We start from the raw sequence: 20,446 nt of genomic DNA, 5'->3' as shown, positions 1-20,446 counted from the left end.
TTTTTAAGATTAATAGTTTTTGAAATGGGGATTGAAAGATGAAGATTTGTAATGTTTTTATGCAGAAAATTATGAATTAAAACAAGAAATTTGAAAAAATTTGAATTGGGAACGAAATTCTCCTCCCTCTTCTATTCTGACGTTAAACGCCCAGAATGGTATACATTCTGGCGTTTAACGCCCACCTGCTGGCCAATCTGGGCGTTTAACGCCTATCCAGGTACCCTGGTTAGTGTTAAACGCTAGAATTCCTTTGTCACAGGGCATTTTTCTGAACGCCCAAGATGCTGCTCATGCTGGCGTTAAACGCCCAGAATGCTGCCCATTCTGGCATTTATCGCCCAGAACACTATCTTTACTTGCATTAAACACCCAAAATAGTACCCATTCTGGCGTTTAACGCCCAAAGTGCTTCCTTACTGGCATTTTTACACCAGTGAGCTCTTTTTCTCTGTGATTCCTTTGCTTTATGTTCTGAACCTTCTTTTCTTTGTATTATTTAACTAACATGAATAAACTTATATAACTATTGCAAACATCTAATGTCTGCTAATGGCTGGGTTGCCTCCCAGCAAGCGCTTCCTTACTGTCTTTAGCTGGACTTTACTGAGCTTTAATCCAGTCTCAGTCTTGAGCATTCTTGATCAACATTGCCTTCAAGGTAGTGCTTGACTCTCTGTCCATTAACAATGAACTTTTTGTTAGAGTCAGCATCTTGAAGCTCTACAGATCCATATGGTGACACACTTATAATCACATATGGTCCCCTCCACCAGATTTCAATTTCCCAGGGAACAATCTGAGCATAGAGTTGAACAACAGAACCTTCTATCCTGGCTCAAAGACTCTAGATGACAGTTTTTTGTCATGCCACCTTTTTGCTTTCTCCTTGTAAATTTTGGCATTTTCGAAGGCATTGAGTCTGAACTCCTCTAGCTCATTCAGTTAGAGTAATCTCTTCTCTCCAGCTAACTTAGCATCAAGGTTTAGGAACCTAGTTGCTCAGTAGGCCTTGTGTTCCAGTTCCACTGGCAGATGACAGGCCTTGCCATACACAAGCTGGTATGGAGAAGTCCCTATAGGAGTCTTGAATGCTGTTCTATATGCCCACAGAGCATCATCCAAGCTTATTGCCCAATCCCTTCTACGGGTACTTACAGCTCGTTCCAGGATTCATTTTAGTTCTCTATTTGAGACTTCAGCCTGCCCATTTGTCCGTGGATGATATGGAGTTATCACCTTGTGGTTAATTCCATATCGGACCAGAGCAGAGTCAAGCTGTTTATTACAGAAGTGAGTGCCTCCATCACTGATTAATATTCTAGGGACACCAAACTTGCTGAAAAATGCTTCTGGAGGAACTTCAGCACGGTCCTAGTATCATTAGTGGGCATTGCAATTGCTTCTACCCATTTAGATACATAGTCTACTGCCACCAGAATATAAGTGTTTGAGTACGATGGTGGAAAAGGCCCTATGAAGTCAATACCCCATACATCAAACAACTCAATCTCTAAGATCCCTTGTTGAGGCATGGCATAACCGTAAGGCAGGTTACCAGCTCTCTGGCAATAGTCATATTTACGCAAAAACTCTCGGGAATCTCTGTAGAGAGTAGGCCAGTAGAAGCCAGACTAGAGAACCTTTGTGGTTGTTCGCTCACCTCCGAAATGTCCTGCATATTATGATCCATGGAAATGCCATAGGATTTTCTGTGCCTCCTCTCTAGGCACGCATCTACAGATTATTCCGTCTGCACATCTCTTAAAGAGATATGGTTCATCCCACAAGTAGTATTTTGCATCGGAAATCAATCTTTTCGTTTGCAACTTATTGTACTCCTTGGGTATGAATCTCACAGCTTTATAGTTGCAATGTCTGCAAACCATGGTACTTCCTAAATGGCAAAGAGTTGCTCATCCAGAAAGGTGTCCGAGATCTCAGGAGGAGGGAGGGACGCTCCTGCTACTGCTTCTATTCAGGACAGGTGATCAGCTACTTGGTTCTCTATCCCTTTTCTGTCTCTTATTTCTATATCAAACTCTTGTAGAAGCAACACCCACCTTATGAGTCTGGGTTTTGAATCCAGCTTTGTGAGGAGATATTTAAGAGTAGCATGGTTAGTGTACACAATCACTTTTGATCCTTCTAAATAAGATATGAACTTGTCAATGGCATAAATCACTGCAAGTAACTCTTTTTCTATGGTTGTGTAATTTTTTTGGGCGTCATTTAAAACACGTCTAGCATAATAAATGACATGTAGAAGCTTGTCATGCCTCTGTCCCAATACTGCACCAATGGCCTGGTCACTGGCATCACACATTAGTTCAAATGGTAATGTCCAATCTGGTGCAAAAATGACTGGTGCTATGACCAGCTTAGCTTTCAGAGTCTCAAAGTCCTGCAAACATTCTGTGTCAAAGTCAAATGGTGCATCAGCAGCTAGCAGATTTCTCAGAGGCTTGGCAATTTTTGAAAAATCCTTTATAAACCTCCTATAGAATCCTGCATGCCCCAGAAAGCTTCTGATTGCCTTAACATTGGCAGGTGGTGGTAATTTTTCAATTACCTCCACTTTAGCTTGGTCCACTTCTACCCCCTTGTTCGAAATTTTGTACCCAAGGACAGTTCCTTCAGTGACCATAAAGTGACATTTTTCCCAATTTAAAACTAGGTTAGTCTCTTGGCATCTTTTTAGAACAAGTGCTAGATAGTTAAGACAGGAGCTGAATGAGTCTCTAAATACTGAAAAGTCATCCATGAAGACTTCTAGGAATTTCTCTACCATATTAGAGAAGATAGAGAGCATGCATCTCTGAAAGGTAGCAAGTGCATTGCATTGACCAAATGGCATCCTTCTGTAGGCGAGTACCCCAGATGGACATGTGAATGCTGTTTTCTCTTGATCTTGAGGATCTACTACAATTTGGTTGTAACATGAATAGCCGTCCAAAAAGCAGTAGTATTCATGACCGGCTAGTCTCTCTAGCATCTGGTCTATGAATGGTAAAGGAAAATGATCCTTTCTGGTGGCTATATTGAGCCTTCTGTTGTCAATACACATACGCCACCCTGTAACTGTTCTTGTAAGAACCAGTTCTTTCTTTTCATTATGAATCACTGTCATGCCTCCCTTCTTTGGGACGACTTGGACAGGGCTCACCCAGGGGCTATCAAAAATAGGATAAATAATCCCAGCCTCCAGTAACTTAGTGACTTCTTTCTGCACTACCTCCTTCATGGCTGGATTCAGCCGCCTTTGTGGTTGAACAACTGGCTTAGCATCATCCTCCAATAGGATCTTGTGCATGCTTCTAGCTGGGCTAATGCCCTTAAGGTCACTTATGGACCACCCAAGAGCTGTCTTATGTGTCCTTACACTTGAATTACTGCTTCCTCTTCCTGTGGATCTAAAGCAGAGCTTATGATCACTGGAAAAGTGTCATCTTCTCCCAGAAATGCATATTTCAGGGATGGTGGTAATGGTTTGAGCTCAGGTTTAGGAGGCTTTTCCTCCTCATGAGGAGTTATCAGAGGTTCTTCTATTTTCTCTGATTCCTCCAAATCAGGCTGAACATCTTTAAAGACATCCTCAAGCTCTGATTCGAGACTTTCAGTCATATTGATCTCCTCCACCAGGGAGTCAATAATATCAATGCTCATGCAGTCTTTTGAAGTGTTTGGATGCTGCATAGCTTTGACAACATTCAACTTAAACTCATCCTCATTAACTCTCAGGGTCACTTCCCCTTTTTAGATGTCAATGAGAGTTCGTTCAGTTGCTAGGAAAGGACTTTCTAGAATGAGAGTTGCACTCTTGTGCTCCTCCATTTCTAGCACTACAAAGTTAGTGGAAAAGGCGAATGGCCCAACCTTGACAATCATGTCCTCAATCACGCCTGATGGCATTTTAATAGAGCCATCAGTAAGTTGGAAACATATCCGGGTTGGTTTAACTTCTTCAGTCAAATCAAGCTTTCTGATAGTGGATGTAGGTATCAAGTTGATACTCGCGCCTAGATCACATAGAGCTGTCTTGGTACAAGCACCCTTTAATGTGCATGGTATCATAAAGCTTCCTGGATCTTTAAGTTTCTATGGTAAACTTTTTAGAATGACTACATTGCATTCTTCAGTGAGGCAAACTTTTTCAGTTGCTCTCCAATCCTTTTTATGACTTAAGATCTCTTTCATGAACATAGCATAAGAGGGTATTTGCTCAAGTGCCTCTGCAAACAGAATCTTTATTTCAAGTTCTGAGATAGTCTGCAAAGCGGGCAAATTGTTTATCCTGTTTCGCTTGGCAAAGATTCTGAGGATAAGGAATCTTAGCTTTGTATTCTAGTACCTTGGTTGCTGCATGTTTATGTCCTACAGAAGTGGTTAGAGAAGCTTGCTTAAGGGAGTTGTTATCAGCACTTGTAGGTGTCTGACCCCTTTTTGGCGTTTGAATGCCAGAACTTGCAGCCGAATGGGCGTTTAACACCATATTACTGCCCCTTTCTGGCGTTTGAATGCCAGAACTGGCAGCCAAATGGGTGTTTAATGCTAGATTACTGCCCTTTTCTGGCGTTTGAACGCTAGAACTGGCAGCCGAATGGGCGTTTAACGCCAGATTACAGCCCTTTTCTGGTGTTTGAACGCCAGAATCATTCCTCTCTGGGCTCTTATTGTCCTCAGAGGGATTTTGGGCAGTGAATGGTCATCCTCTGTTAGGTGTTCCTTTCTTGGCTTTCTGCTGCTTTGAGTTGAGGTATTCAATGTCTTTTCACTCCTTAGTTGAACAGCTTGCCACTCTTCTGTTATTTGTTTCGATAACTGCTATCTTGTCTGATCCAATTGTGCCTCCATGTTTTTGTTAGCATTTTTTAGTATCTTGTAACATTTCTTTGAATTTTGCTAACTGTTTTGTTAGAAGGAGTATTTGCTGGTTGAGTTCAGGAACCTGTTCTGGAGGATTAAGTTCAGTGGATACTGCTTTAGCTTCTTCTTTCATGGAGAATTCACTATTTAAATACAAATGCTGATTTCTGGCAATTGTATTAATGAGCTCTTGAGCCTCTTCAATTGTTTTTCTCATGTGTATAGATCCACCAGCTGAGTGGTCTAGAGATATCTGAGCTTTTTCTGCAAGCCCATAGTAGAAGGTGTCTAATTGCACCCATTCTGAGAATATTTCAGATGGGCATTTCCTTAGCATCTCTCTGTACCTCTCCCAAGCATCATAAAGAGATTCATTATCCCTTTGTTTAAAAGCCTTGGATGTCCTGCCTTAGCTGTGTCATCCTTTTTGGAGGGAAATATTGATTCAGGAATTTGTCTGATAACTGCTTCCATGTTCGTATGCTTGCTTTGGGTTGGTTATTTAACCACCTCTTAGCTTGTTCTTTTACAGCAAATGAAAACAGTAATAATCTGTAGACATCCTGATCTACTTCCTTATCACGTACTGTATCAGTAATTTGTAAGAACTGTGCCAGAAACTTAGTAGGTTTTTCCCGTGGAAGACCGGAATACTGGCAATTTTGCTACACCATGATAATGAGCTGAGGGTTTAGCTCAAAGTTTCTAGCTTTAATGGGGGTATACAGATACTAGCCCCATACAAAGCAGCAGTAGGGTTAGCATATGACCCCAAAGTTCTTCTGGACTGTTCATTTCCACTTAGGTCCATGATGGAGAATGGGAGATGATATGGACTAAAAGTTTTATTCTTTTATGATATTTTTTTTGGACCAAAATAAATAATAATAATAATAAATAAAAAAATTGGAAACTAAAATAATTAATTATTTGAAAAGATTTGAAAATTTTTTATGAGGATTTTCGAAAAAAAATTGAAGAGAGAGAAGGTGGTTATGAAATTTTGAAAAAGATATGATTTTAAAAATTTTGACCAAGTCAACCCAAGGGATTCGAAATTTTATGAGGAATTAGAGGAAAAGATATTATTATTTTTTTATTTTTGAATTGAATGAGGAAAGAGAAAAACAACAAAACGACACCAAACTTAGAATTTTTAGATCAAAACAAAGAAAACAAACAAGAAAACTTTGAATGTCAAGATGAACACCAGAACATTTTGAAGATCAAGATGAACACCAAGAACAAATTTTGGAAATTTTTAGGAAAAGAAAAACACAAAGAACACCAAAATTAAAAATTTTTATACTTGGGACACTTATAATTTGAAAATGCACAAGAAAAACAAGGAAAGACACAAAACAAGAGAAACTAAAGATCAAACAAGAGACACAAAACTCGAAAATATGAAGAACAAAAAGAGCATGCAATTGACACCAAACTTAAAACATGAAACTAAACTCAAAGAAAAATTAAAGATTAATAAAGAAAAATAAGATTTTTGAAAGATTTTTAAAAAGAAAAATAAAAGACTCAAACTTAGTGACTCGAAAGCAACAAAAATAAATTATTCCTAATCTAAGCAACAAGATGAACCGTCAGTTGTCCAAACTTGCACAATCCCCGGCAACGGCGCCAAAAACTTGGTGCACAGAATTGTGATTTACAATTTTCACAACTCCGGTGCCACTAACCAGCAAGTGCACTGGGTCGTCCAAGTAATACCTTAGGTGAGTAAGGGTCGATCCCACGGAGATTGTCGGCTTGAAGCAAGCTATGGTTATCTTGTAACTCTTAGTCAGGATATCAATAATAATTCTTAGTTTTATTCATAAAAAGTAAAAACATGAAATAAATAATACTTGTTATGCAGTAATGGAGAACAGGTTGAGAATTCGGAGATGCTCTACCCTCTGAGTTTCTGCTTTCCTACTGCCTTCTTCTTTAAACACGCCCAGCTCCTTCTATGGCAAGCTTTATGTTGGTGGATCACCATTGTCAATGGCTACCATCCATCCTCTCAGTGAAAACATATCCGCTATGGTTTTCCGCATGGCTAATCATCTGTTGGTTCTCACTTGTGTTGGAATAAGATCCATTGATCTTTTTGCACACTGTCACTGTGCCCAGCAGTCGCGAGTTTGAAGCTCGTCACAGTCATCCCTTCCTAGATCCTACTCGGAATACCACAGACAAGGTTTAGACTTTTTGGATCTCAGGAATCCCACCAATTGATTCTAGCCTCTACCACGAAGATTCTGGTCTCACGGATTTGAATGCTCTGTTGTCAGGAGAGGTCACCAAACTCGTGAGTCAGGAGTCCAAGAGATACACACTCAAGCTGTCGCTCAATGACTACGTTGAGCTCAGATAAAACGGAAGTGGTTGTCAGGCACGCGTTCATAATTTTGGAAATGATGATGAGTGTCGCGAATCATCACATTCGCCATGGTGAAGTACGAGTGAATATCTTAGAACAGAAACAAGCGTGATTGAATAAAAACAGTAGTAATTGCATTAAGTCAACGAGGCACAGCAGAGCTCCTCACCCCCAACCATGGGATTTAGAGACTCATGCCATCAAAGATACACTAAAGTTTGTCAAAAATGTCATTCAGTGCAAAGTAAATCTCTAAAAGTAGTTTTTATAATAAACTAGTAACCTAGGTTTATAGATAATGAGTAACTAGGTGCAGATAATGCAGAAATCCACTTTTAGGGCCCACTTGGTGTGTGTTTAGGCTGAGCTTCCTAGCTTTCACGTGCATAGGACGTTCTTGGAGTCTAGACGCCAGTTTTGGTGCCAGTTTGGGCGTTTAACTCCAGCTTTGAAGCCAGTTCTGCCGTTTTATGCTAGAAAGGGGTCTTTAGTTGGTGTTTTGACGCCAGTTTGGGCTATCAAATCTCGGGTAAAGTATGGACTATTATACATTGCTGGAAAGCCCAAGATGTCTACTTTGCAACTCAATTAAGAGCGCACTAATTGGGCTTCTGTAGCTCCAGAAAATTTACTTCGAGTGCAGGGAGGTTAGAATCCAACAACATCTTCAGTCCTTTCTCAGCCTCTAAATAAGATTTTTGCTCAGGTCCCTCATTTTCAGCCAGAAAATACCTGAAATCACAGAAAAACACACAAACTCATAGTAAAGTCCAGAAATGTGATTTTTGCTTAGAAACTAATAAAAAAATAATAAAAAGTGAGTAAAACATGCTAAAAACTATGTGAAAATACTACCAAAAAGCATATGATTTATCCCTCATCATCCCCCCCTTTTTTTTCTAGAATTGCTTTAATTTGATGTTTATTTACGTTGCTTATTTTACATACTTACAATTTACTATTCTTATACTTTATATTCCTAGTATTTACATTCTTGCATTTTAAATTTTCAGTACTTTACATTTTCGTAATTTGCTTTTAAGTCATCTATTGCTTTCATTTACTTTTTTCTCAATTCATTTAAATTTCCTGCTTTTATTATCAATTGTTCATCATCAAATTATGAATTGTCTAACTAGAATACTCAATCAATCATTACTTGCTTAATTTCTTAATCTTCGTGGGAACAATAACCCACTCACTGTGGTATTACTTGATGCGATCCGGTGCACTTGTCGGTAATTTTGTGGATATTGGTTTGTAAAATTCATATCAATTTTTTGGCACCGTTGCTGGGGATTAACATAATTAACAAACTACCGGTTGATTGATTATCTAGATTAGACATTTTTTTCTTTTCTTGTTTTAGTCATTTAATTGCTTTTAATCCTTTATCTTCTTTAGTCCTCTAACTATTTGTGTTAATGCCTATGAAGTTTCTCTCACTTTGATGGAAGGAACTTCAAACTCTCTTTTCTTTTGTTGATTTATTTGTGTATATGCAAGAAACTCAAGAAGAGGAACCTCTCCTCTTTGATTCAAAACTTGAAAAAACCCTCTAGAAGTTGAGAAAGAAAGCAAGAAACAAAAGAGTGCTAGAAGAAGGTGAGGGAGCCTCAGGCACAACTATGGTAGAATCTCACAACAACAATGAAACCAATGGTGATCCACTTGCTAGGAGGACATTAGGATTATATACTACTCCCGATCCTAAAAATTGTGGGAGTAGTATTTTGACCCTGAATGTCAATGCAAACAATTTTGAACTCAAGTCTTAATTGATCACACTTGCTCAACAAAATTGTTAATTTGGAGGAAGTCATGAGGAGGACCCAAACCAACACATTTCAAGCTTCATCCGAATTTGTGATACAGTGAAACAAATGGAGTGCTAGCTGAAGTATATAGACTCCTTTTGTTCCCATTCTCTCTTAGAGATAGGGCACAATGGTTGGAATCACACCCTAAAGAGAGCATTGCTACCTGGGAACCTAGTTAGCAAGTTTCTAACTAAATTCTGTTCACTTCAAAGATTGATAAAGTTGAAGATAGATGTGTAAACTTTCAAACAGCTTGAAGGAGAATCCTTGTATGAGGCTTGGAAAAGATACAAAGGGATGCTGAGGAGGTGTCCACCAAACATGTTTGCAAACTAGGTCCAGTTACAAATATTCTATGATGGAATCACTCAAAGCTCAAGGAATTCCCTAGATAATTCAGCAAGGAGATCACTACATATGAAGACTCGTAGTGAAGCTATGGAACACATTGACATTGCTGCTAATAATCAATACCTCTACTCTTCAGAGAGGAATATTAACATGAAAAGAGTAGTGATAGAACTAGAAACTCTTGATGCTCTTGTAGTTCAAAATAAAATCATATCTCAACAACTTTCCACACTTACTAAGCAAATAGGAGGAATGCAAGTCTCTGCCATCAACATACAAGGCTCATAGTATGACATGAATGGAGAAATCAATTTGTTGGAAATGTTGGCACATTCAACATGAATCAATCGTAAGTGGAGCAAGTTGATGCGTAAGCATCATTCCTATCTTTTCCTAGTGAATTTGCATTCGAAATTATAAGTTTAATCAAGATTTAAATACCTTTTAGTCACTTTGAATGCTACTTTGAGTTGTGTGTAATTCTGTTTATTTTAGGTAGCATTCAGAAGGATTTGATGGAGTTTTCTAGAAGAAGAGAAGAAAGTGAACTATGTTGTCAACCCAACGATATTTAATAGTATGCACTTCTTCTCCAACATACTCGGCCATACTGGTGCCTAACTTGGCTTTTCCCTAGTTCTCTCTGGAAGAAGAACAAAGCCTCACTTGCTTGCTGCCAGGTGATAAACCCCAATTTTGTGGTTTATCTTGTGTTTAATTTGGGGGATTGTTCATGCCCTGAGTCGAGCTGTATGACCCGGGCTGATTGACGACAAGACGACCAACCTCTTTAGGTCAGGATTACCCGAACTCTTCACAAAAAGATCGGCCAAATCGCCATAAGAGGCCCAAGCAGGCCCAAACGAAGGAACCCAGCCCAAATTTAAATGCAACCAAAGCCTAGAAAGATAAAGACGGTTCCCCCTAAAGATAAGATGACTTCACTCAAAGATAAGATAAGATAACTATCTTATCTCCAGAAAGGTCACTCCACACTATTATAAATACACTGGAGCACCCAGGTATAACTCATACTCTGATTTTACACAAAAGCTTACTTAAAGCCCGTGCTAACTTAAGCATTGGATTCTCTTGCCGGTACCACCATCCTTTGGTGATGAAGGATCAGCAGCACCACCAAGTCCAACAAGTCGGACACGACAACTCCAACCACCAGATCCAACAAGTTGGACACGACAGCTCCAGCAACCAGATCCAACAAGTCAGACACAACAGCTTCGGCCGCCACCACAGATCTCATCCCAGATTGACCTATAGTTTCAGGTAACCCTCAGAACATTGGCTCCGTTGCCGGGGAACCTAAAAGTCATCCCATTATCATGACGGACAACCTTGACAACGACCACGATTCTGATCTAGAGAACAGGACACCGTGTAAGAATGCGGATACCACACCAAAAGATGCATTTCAACCAAATAAAGACAAAAATTCGTCAAGTATAGAAATCATGGAGGCACTACAAACTTAACAAAACCGTCTCCAATAACTCAAAAAAGAAGCTGAGCATCAATGGGAAGCCGAGAGGGACCTTCAAAGAGAAACCAGGCGACGCCGAGAACTAGAGGATAAGCTCCTAAAGCTCGAGGCAGATCTAAAAACCAAAACCACTCAAATCGGTCACGGTGGCAACCCCCACAAAGATCAAGATCCCTTCACCAAAGAAATCATGAATGCTAAAGTTTCAAAGGATTTCAAAGCTCCTGACATGACCCCATACAATGGTACCTCCAATCTAAGCCATCATCTCAGCAATTTTAGAAGTAGAATGTAGCTCACTGACGCCTCAGATGCTATTCGATGCAAAGTCTTTCTAACTACTTTGACAAAGACGACAATTAAGTGGTTCGACAGCTTGCCTCCTAGGTCTATCACAAGTTTTGATGACTTAGACAAGAAATTTCTCGCCAGATTCTCTATCTAGAGGGACAAAGCCAAACACGCCCGAAGCCTCTTAGGGATCAAGCAAGGAGATCGGGAGAGTCTTCGAAGCTACATGGAAAGATTTAACAAAGCGTTCCTAGACATACAAAGTCTACCAACAGAGGCAGCCATCATGGGTCTTATCAATGGCTACGAGAAGGACCCTTTAGTCATTCTATATCAAAGAAACACCTTACATTTTTAAATAAAGTGCTATAACTGGTAGAGAAGTACATCAACATGGAGGAAAACTCTCGACTAGGAGAGACCTCAAAACCTGGATTCTCCTAAGAAAATAGAAGATCAACATGGAGAGAAGCCCAAAAAATACCACAATTACACCCCTCTTTGGGTGTCTCTTGTGGATGTTTATCGAGAAGTGTGCCACAATAAGAAGATCCTACCACCTCGCCCAATCAAAAGCAAAAAAGGAGGAGGAATTCAGATAGAATACTGTGAATACCATCGAATCTATGGACATCCTACCAATGAGTGCTTTGACTTAAAAAATGGCATAGAGAAATTGGTAAGAGAGGGATGACTAGATCGATATTTAGCCAACAAATCGGATGAGCCCAGAAAGAGAAGAAGGGACGAAGAGGTCGGACAAACTGAACGACCTCCTCACACCCCGGAGAGGCACGTTCATATGATAAACAGAGGATTCGCAGGAGGGGGATCCCAAAATCATTTCGCAAAAGGCACCTTAAAGAAGTATATCACGTTGGAGAAGGAGAAGGATCATCCGACCTCCCTACTATCACTTTTACTCAAGAAGACGCAGCAGGCATTATCCTGGGACATGATGACCCCATGGTCATTACTATCATATTGGCCAACGCTAATCTCCACCGCACACTAGTAGACCAAGGAAGCTCAGCGGATATCTTGTTTAAATCTGCCTTCGACAAACTCGGCCTACAAGAAAAAGAGCTCAGAGCATATCCGAACAGCTTGTTTGGAATAGGAGACACTCCAATCCAACCGCTTGGATATATCTCGCTACACACAACCTTTGGAAAGGGAATCCGATCAAGGACACTCAACATAGACTACATCATAATCGACGTGAGCTCAGCTTACAATGCCCTGATAGGTCGGACAACACTAAATTAGCTCGCCGCAGTAGTTTCCACTCCACATTTGTGCATGAAGTTCCCAACTCCGGAGGGGATCGCTACGATAAAAGGAGTCCAGAAAATAGTGCGACGCTGTTACAACGAAAGCCTAAACCTCAAAGGCAAAGGAGAAGAAATCCACACCATCAAGCTTGTAAAGGAGACGTAAAGGAGCCTCAGATTCAAGATTGAAGAAGTTCAGATCGAACACACCCTAGACAAAACAACCAATATTGGGGCAACCTTAAATGGAGACGTAAAGGAGCCTCTGATTCAATTCTTAAGAAATAATGTCAACCTTTTTGCATGGAAGGTTGCAGAAATGTCGGGCATAGACCCTAAACTAATGTGCCACAAGCTGGCAGTATACCCAAGATCTCAGCCAGTACAACAGAAACGTAGAAAACTCGGACCCAAAAGATCCCAAGCTGTGGAAGAACATGCACAAGCTCTACTAGAGGCAGGATTCATAAGGGAAGTCAAATACCCACCATGGCTAGCTAATGTTGTCCTGGTGAAAAAATCAAATAGGAAGTGGCGGATGTGCACCGACTACACTGATCTCAACAAAGCCTGCCCAAAAGATCCCTATCCACTCCCAAATATCGACACTCTAGTGGATGCCTCCTCCGGATACAAGTACCTCTCGTTCATGGACACTTATTCAGGATACAATCAAATCCCAATGTATCCACCCGATCAGGAAAAGACCTCATTCCTAACTCCAAAAGTAAATTACTATTATGTCGTCATGCCATTCGAACTAAAAAACGCAGGACCTACCTACCAAAGATTAATGAACAAGGTCTTCGCAGACCATATCGGGAAACTCATGGAGGTATATGTAAACGACATGCTGGTGAAAACAAAAAATGAGGAGTCATTACTGTCCGACCTTACCAAGTGTTCGACACCATAAGAAGGCATGATATGCGACTTAACCCTGCAAAGTGTACCTTTGTAGTAGAAGCTGGCAAATTTCTGGGTTTCTTGCTAACACAACGAGGAATTGAGGCAAACCCGGATAACTGTCGAGCCATACAAGACATGAAGAGTCCAACCTGCATCAAAGAGGTACAACAACTCAATGGAAGACTGGCAGCCTTGTCCAGATTTCTAGCCGGATCGGTCATAAGATCTCTCCTCTTCTATGCCACTTTAAGGAAGGGAAAGTGGTTTGAATGGACAATAGAGTGAGAGCAGGCTTTCTAGGATTTCAAAAGGTTCTTGGGACAACCACCTATTCTAACTCGACCACGAGAAAGAGAACCACTTGTATTGTACCTCGCAGTATGAAATCGGGCAATAGCCTCAGCGCTAGTCAGAGAGGAAGAAAGTGGACAACAACCCATCTACTTCATCAGCAAAGCCCTACAAGGGTCCGAACTGAACTACCAAAAAATAGAAAAATTCACCTATGCTCTTACACAAACCTCTCGACGACTCCGCCTATATTTTCAAGCTCATACCATTAAAGTTCGGACCAACCAGCCCATAAAAGGCATTCTACAGAAGACAGATCTAGCTGGAAGAATTCTACAATGGGAAGACGAGCTATCTGAGTTTGATATTCAGTATGAAGCCCGGACCACCATCAAGTCACAGTATTTGGCTGACTTCATTGCTGAGTACACTGACACCCCTGGAACTCCTACAAAATGGAATCTTTATGTAGACGGATCTTCAAACAAAACCGGGAGTGGTGCAGGTGTGATAATAGAAAGTGATCAGGGAACCCAAATCGAACTCTCCCTAAAATTTGACTTCCCTGCGTCAAACAACCAGGCCAAATACAAAGCATTGCTAGCTGGTTTGAGGCTGGCTAAGGAGGCTGGAGTTCAAAAGCTTATCATCTTTAGCGATTCATAAGTAGTCACTTCACAAATAATTGGGAACTACCTTGCTAAGGATCTTAACATGAAAAAGTACCTGGACAAAAACCAAGGAACAGCTCGGACAACTCGGGGAATACGAGGTTCGCCATATACCTCGAGAACAGAATGCCCGAGCTTACGCACTCTCAAAATTAGCCAGCACCAAACCAGGGGGCAATAATAGAAGCCTCGTCCAGGAAATATTACAAAGCCCATCCATTTCGGAGGAAGAAAAGGTCCTAGCCATATCAGGTCAGGATTAAGGATGGATAAACTCCATAATCAACTACCTCAAATCAGAGATACTCCCTACAGACCAAAAGGAGGCGAAGAGGCTAAAATGGGAGGCACAATACTACACCAGTGTAAACAGCATCCTATACAGGAGAAAGATTTCAACACCCCTGTTAAAGTGTGTGCCGACCTCCAACACAAAGGAGGTTTTGGAGGAAGTACATAGTGGCATGTACGGCAATCACCTTGGAGCACGAGCTCTCTCCAAAAAAGTACTCCGAGCTGGGTTCTTTTGGCCGACCTTACAGAAAGAAGCAACAGATTTTGTAAAGACATGTCCACCATGTCAGAAACATGCAAACTTCCACGTCGCCCCACCAGAGGAGCTCATTAGCGTAAACATCACCCTGGCCGTTCGCAAAATAGGGACTCGACCTCCTGGGACCTTTTCCCAAAGGGTCAAGACAAGTCAAATTCCTCATTGTAGGGGTTGATCACTTCACAAAATGGATTGCGGCAGTGCCCTTAGCTAATGCCACTGCTCGAAGAAGTCGGAAATTCTTATATATAGGAATATTGTCACAAGGTTTGGGATTCTTCATTCCATCACCACAGACAATGGCACTCAATTCACAGACACAGGTTTCAAAAAGTTGGTAGTCGACTTGAAAATAAAGCACCAATTCGCATCCGTAGAACACCCCCAGACTAATGGACAAGCAGAAGTTGCCAACAAAGTTATACTAGCTTGGTTAAATTAGATACTGTAGGACGCAAAAGGAGCATGGGCTGAAGAACTCCCACAAGTCCTATGGGCATATCGGACAACTCCACACTCCACAACAATGGAATCACCCTTTCAATTGGCTTATGGAATGGAGGCAATGATCCTAGTAGAGATTGAAGAAGGATCCCCCAGAATGATCCACTACAATGAAGAGGTCAATTCCCAAAATCAAAGGGAAGGGCTCGACCTACTTTCAGAAATCCGAGAGCGAACTCGGATCAGGGAGGAAGCATTAAAATGTCGAATGGCCTCAAGATACAATCAGAAAGTGGTTCGGCGAAGTTTCGCCAACAATGATCTCATCCTAATCTGAAATGACAATGGAACAGGTCGACTAGGAGAAGGAAAGCTAGCAGCTAACTGGAAAGGACCCTACCGAGTTACAGGGGTACTAGGAAAAGGCTACCACAGGGTGTCCGAACTCGAGGGGCGAGAGCTACCAAGGTCATGGCATGCCTGCAACATAAGAAGTTATTATAGTTAGGAGGTAATAAAAGATCTTAGGACAAGGTTCACTCTTTTTCCTGAAATGGTTTTTTAATGAGGCACCAAGCCATGATCTGCAAAATTACCTGACTTAGAAGGGTAAGCACCCACATGTATATATTTTTTGCCTACATGTCTATTTTTCTATTTGAGTAAAACTTTCCAGATTCTCTATAAAGCCTCTCTACCAAGACGCATTAATCTGAACGCAAAAATTCATCACCTGATTACAAAGCCACAGGTCGACAAGGTGAAAACAAATTCACCGCCCGACCACGATAAAAATTGAATTTATCGTCCGAATTTTGTCAATCATCGGCAAAGTGAGACCCAACCTCACCGCCCGATCTCTACAAAATTGGCAAGATGAAAAAGCGACAAAAAGTTATAAAAAGTAACCCCTAAAAATGGATTACTAAAAATAACTTTGAAAGGACCGACATGAAGAAGTCGGACCAATCGACCAACGCGACAAAAAGTTATAAAAAGTAATCCGTAGAAAGAGGCTTGATGAGGTCTGAGAAAAAATAGATTACTAAAAATAACTTGGAATGGAACGACATGAAGAAGTTGGACTAATCGACATGGAAGCTACAAAAGATTATAAAAAGTAATCCATAGAAAGAGGCCTGACGAGGTCTGAGAAAAAATGGATTATGAAAACTAACTTAGGACGGACAGACATAAAGAAGTCAGACCAGATCAAAATCAAAGCGACAAGAGTTATAAATAGTAATCCATAGAAAGAGGCCTGGCCATCCCTGATTAAAAATGAATCACTAAAAATAACTCGAGAAGGAGAAACAATAGAAGTCGACTAACAGAAGGCGTGCGCTAGAAGGGACACATCTCGACCCAAAAAGCCACGACCTCACTTTAAAAAGTATTCTATGAGAATAAACAAACAAATCTAGCCTCAAAGGTCACTTCGACTAAACCAGGAAGTAAGCAAACACAAAAGGCAATAAAAAAGAGGTCGGACAACAAAACTCCAACACTCTTAAGATTCCTAGAAGTGCCAAAAGTTGCAAACAAACATATCAAGAGAAGCAAAGCTACTATAAAGACTCAGAAGGCCACCTGAAAGTCAACCTCAAAGAGCTCGAAAGCATTTGTTTTTCCTAAATAAAGTTGCTAAGAAAAGCAACTAAAAGTGTCAAATGCCACACTGGGCTCAATTACAAAAAACCAAAGTTTAAAAGCCCACAGACCGGGCTATACAAAATACATCAAAAGATAAGTTATCAAGGGTCCAAGCTCTCCCTAGTAGCAGCACCCTGAGTTGTAGAAGGAGGAATGGTCTTCAAAGGAGTCGCATCTACAGTTCCATCATCCCGATATAAGATTTGAACATTGGGGTCAGATTCAGGATGGTTGACCTCAGAAGCAATAGTTGAAAAAGTCGGTACAGCAGAAGCTTTGACTGGCGGCTCAGGGGGAGGACCTTCCTCTTCGTCATCATCCGGGGCGGGAACTATCTTACTATCCTCTACCATATTATCCATGCTGAAGAGTGTTAAGTTGAGTTTAGGAGCTAGAACTCGGACCCGTGCCTTTAAATTTTCATAAGCCGCCGTCACAGAATCTACCAGATGACCCTGGAGATCGGCATAATTAGCAAGGGTAGGTTCAAGCCTCTATCTCAGTTCCAACACCTCGGCATAAGCACAGGTATAACTTTCCTTTTATTTCTGCACCATCTCTTCAGCCAAGTTCGTAGCCACCTCAACAGTGGTAGCTCGCGACTTCTCCTTCTCTAGGTCCAGTTCTAGCTTAATTACCCTAGCATCCAACTCATCCTTCAAACCCTTAACCCTATCGAAATCCGACTTAGCATCCTCAAGAAAAGCTTTTGTGGCATGGATTGGGGAGCCCTGAACAGTTCGGAACAAAGCTGCCCCCATGTGGGCCATCCGAATACTGTTGCTAGTAATAAAATTTAAGTGATGAAGGATAGATACATCATTCATTGGAAGTCAACCGAAAGGAGCAATTTGGTTATCCACAAAGAGGGGTGGGCATGGTTTGGATTTTTGTAAATCCAAACTGGATCCATTTCAGAACCAGTTTTATGGTTCATAAAATCAAACCAGAACTGGATTGAAGAGAGAAACCGGTTTTAAACCGGTTTGAAAAAATAAAAACCGGTTTTAAACCGGTTTTATAATTTAAATCCGGTTTTACTTATAAATCGATTTTAAATCCAGTTTTACATATAAAACCGGTTTTAAATCCATTTTTTTTAAATTCATATCTAAAATCTGGTTTTTTTTCATTCAAATCTAAAATCTGGTTTTTTTTTATAAAATCCAGCTTTAAAACCAGATTTTTTAAAACCAGTTTCTTCAACCAAAAATCCAATTTTAAAACTAGTTTTTAAAAATCCAATTTTCAAACTAGATATTTTAACAAAAAATCCACTTTTGAAACCAGTTTTAGAAATTTAATTTTCAAACCATAATTTTTTTAAAAGTAAAATTAATACTAAAGTCATTTTAAAGTGTGTAGGTTCATTACAAGTTTACAACTAGAATTTGGTTCTATATAAATCTAATGACAATAACTAATCTATATAACATTTAATCATTCTCAAGACATCAAAAGAATACCACAAAAAAATCTATATATATGTGTGTGTAATTTAATTCATTATTAATATATATTTTATATTCTAATATTATATTCTATCTTGATGACTAATTTTAGTATATACTTAAAATAGTTATTTATTTAATATATTATATTAAATCAATGGCATGAGATTTTGCATTTAGATATGTACCGCACCAATTATGCGACATGATGCTTATATTTGTAGAAAATTTTAACGTGAAAGAAATAACCAAGAGATTGTGGTCAACGAGGTTGCTCGTAAATCCAATTTGGGAGATTTTAAATCATGTCTTTATCAACATCGCTTGATAATATCTTCAGTACTGGTATCAAGTAATATATTTGTATGGTTATAGATATAAGAGAATGAATACAAAATAATTAAGCTATAAAACTCTAATGAAAACAGGTACAATAATATAAAGTCATGATTAAATATATTCATTGAGAAATATTTTACGTACTAATCTTTTTGTCAATTAAATTCAATCAAATTAGTTTTTTAAGATTTGGATCTTAATTTGGATTTGGATCTGGATCCGGATTTAAAACCATTTAAATGGATTGGATCAAAAACCAAATTATAAAATAAATATAATTTGGTTTGGATTTTTTTTGGTTTAAAACTGGTTTTTTTTAAATGGTTTGGTTTGGATTTGGATTAAAATCCAAAATTTGGATTTTTTTGCCCACCCCTATCCATAAACCCTACTGCATCAAAGTCCGGGGCATCCAAATTGAAAGGTTCCACAGTTCTCTATTTTTTAGGAAGTGGACCAGCAATAAGAGAAGCACCAGCACCAGAGGTTGAATGGGGAGGGTCAGAAGGAACCACTCAAACTTGGGGAGTCGGGATAACTTTTTTCGATCCAGCAGTGTCCACAATTGGCTTCTTTAGATAAGCTTGAGTAAATCCCTCCCCAGTAGCCTTGGCTGAGATATTCTAGGGGCAGTTGCTTACGAAAATGCCTCATTGAATCCAAAGACCTCACCATCTCTGAAACAAAGAAAATAGCATGACTAAGTCAGAAGAAAAAGAAAGATACAGGTCGGAAAAAAAAAACAAATAAACAAAAGAAAAAACATTTTTTTCAGAAATTAGCAGCTACCCAATTCAACTCGAAGGAGGAAAGGATCACACAAGAACTTATTCGTATCGAGATGGGGAGAATTCCCCCAATTCTTCTCTAATACATTCACGAAGGCCTGCTCAACCTCATCTAGACTTTCCCAAGAATACTTGGTCACCACTACATCTTTTTGCCAGCATAGAGGGAAAGCAGGTTCATCATTCTCATCCAAAAAGAAGGGCCGAGCACCCTCAACAGCTCAAACCTTGAAGAAGTAGTTCTTGAAATCCCTAAAGGATTTATCATACATAGAAAACACTTTCTTCCCTTGGGAAGCGTGGAAAGAGATCCAGGAAGCTTTCTTCTTAGTTATCCCAGGTTTTCTCAGAATGAAAATATAAAGGAAAAGGGTTTGAGAAGGTCGGACATCCAACTCTTGACACAACAGCTAAAAGATCTTTATAAAACCCCACGAGTTCAGATGGAGTCGGGATGGAGCCTCATTACAGGAGCACAACAAGTCGGTCTCAAAGGAAGTAAAAGGAATGGTGATATTCAGGGCTAAAGAAGTAATCATATGCATAAAAGAAGGGTTGCTCTCCCTTTGTCAAATAAGGGAAGCTAAACCTCGATCTCCTCGGGGTCAGGCACTATCAGCTTGTAATTTTTCTCCTGATCTCTATTACCACAGATCTTATGATGTCTTCTAAGTCGTACGCAGTACTCGGAATCAACCACACTAACACACATCAGAACAAGAGAATCTAGCCAATCAGACATGCCCTCCGGGACCTTAGTAGACATCTCAACAATATCTTTGCGAGAAGACATGGGCCAACTAGTCCTACAGTGAGAAAAAGGAAAAATGGGTTACTAATTAAACAGCTCGGACAAGTATGGACATA

Source organism: Arachis duranensis, chromosome 1 (assembly GCF_000817695.3).
Source record: "Arachis duranensis cultivar V14167 chromosome 1, aradu.V14167.gnm2.J7QH, whole genome shotgun sequence".
In the NCBI taxonomy this organism is placed as follows: Eukaryota; Viridiplantae; Streptophyta; class Magnoliopsida; order Fabales; family Fabaceae; genus Arachis; species Arachis duranensis.
Note: the sequence above shows the minus strand (reverse complement) of the source record.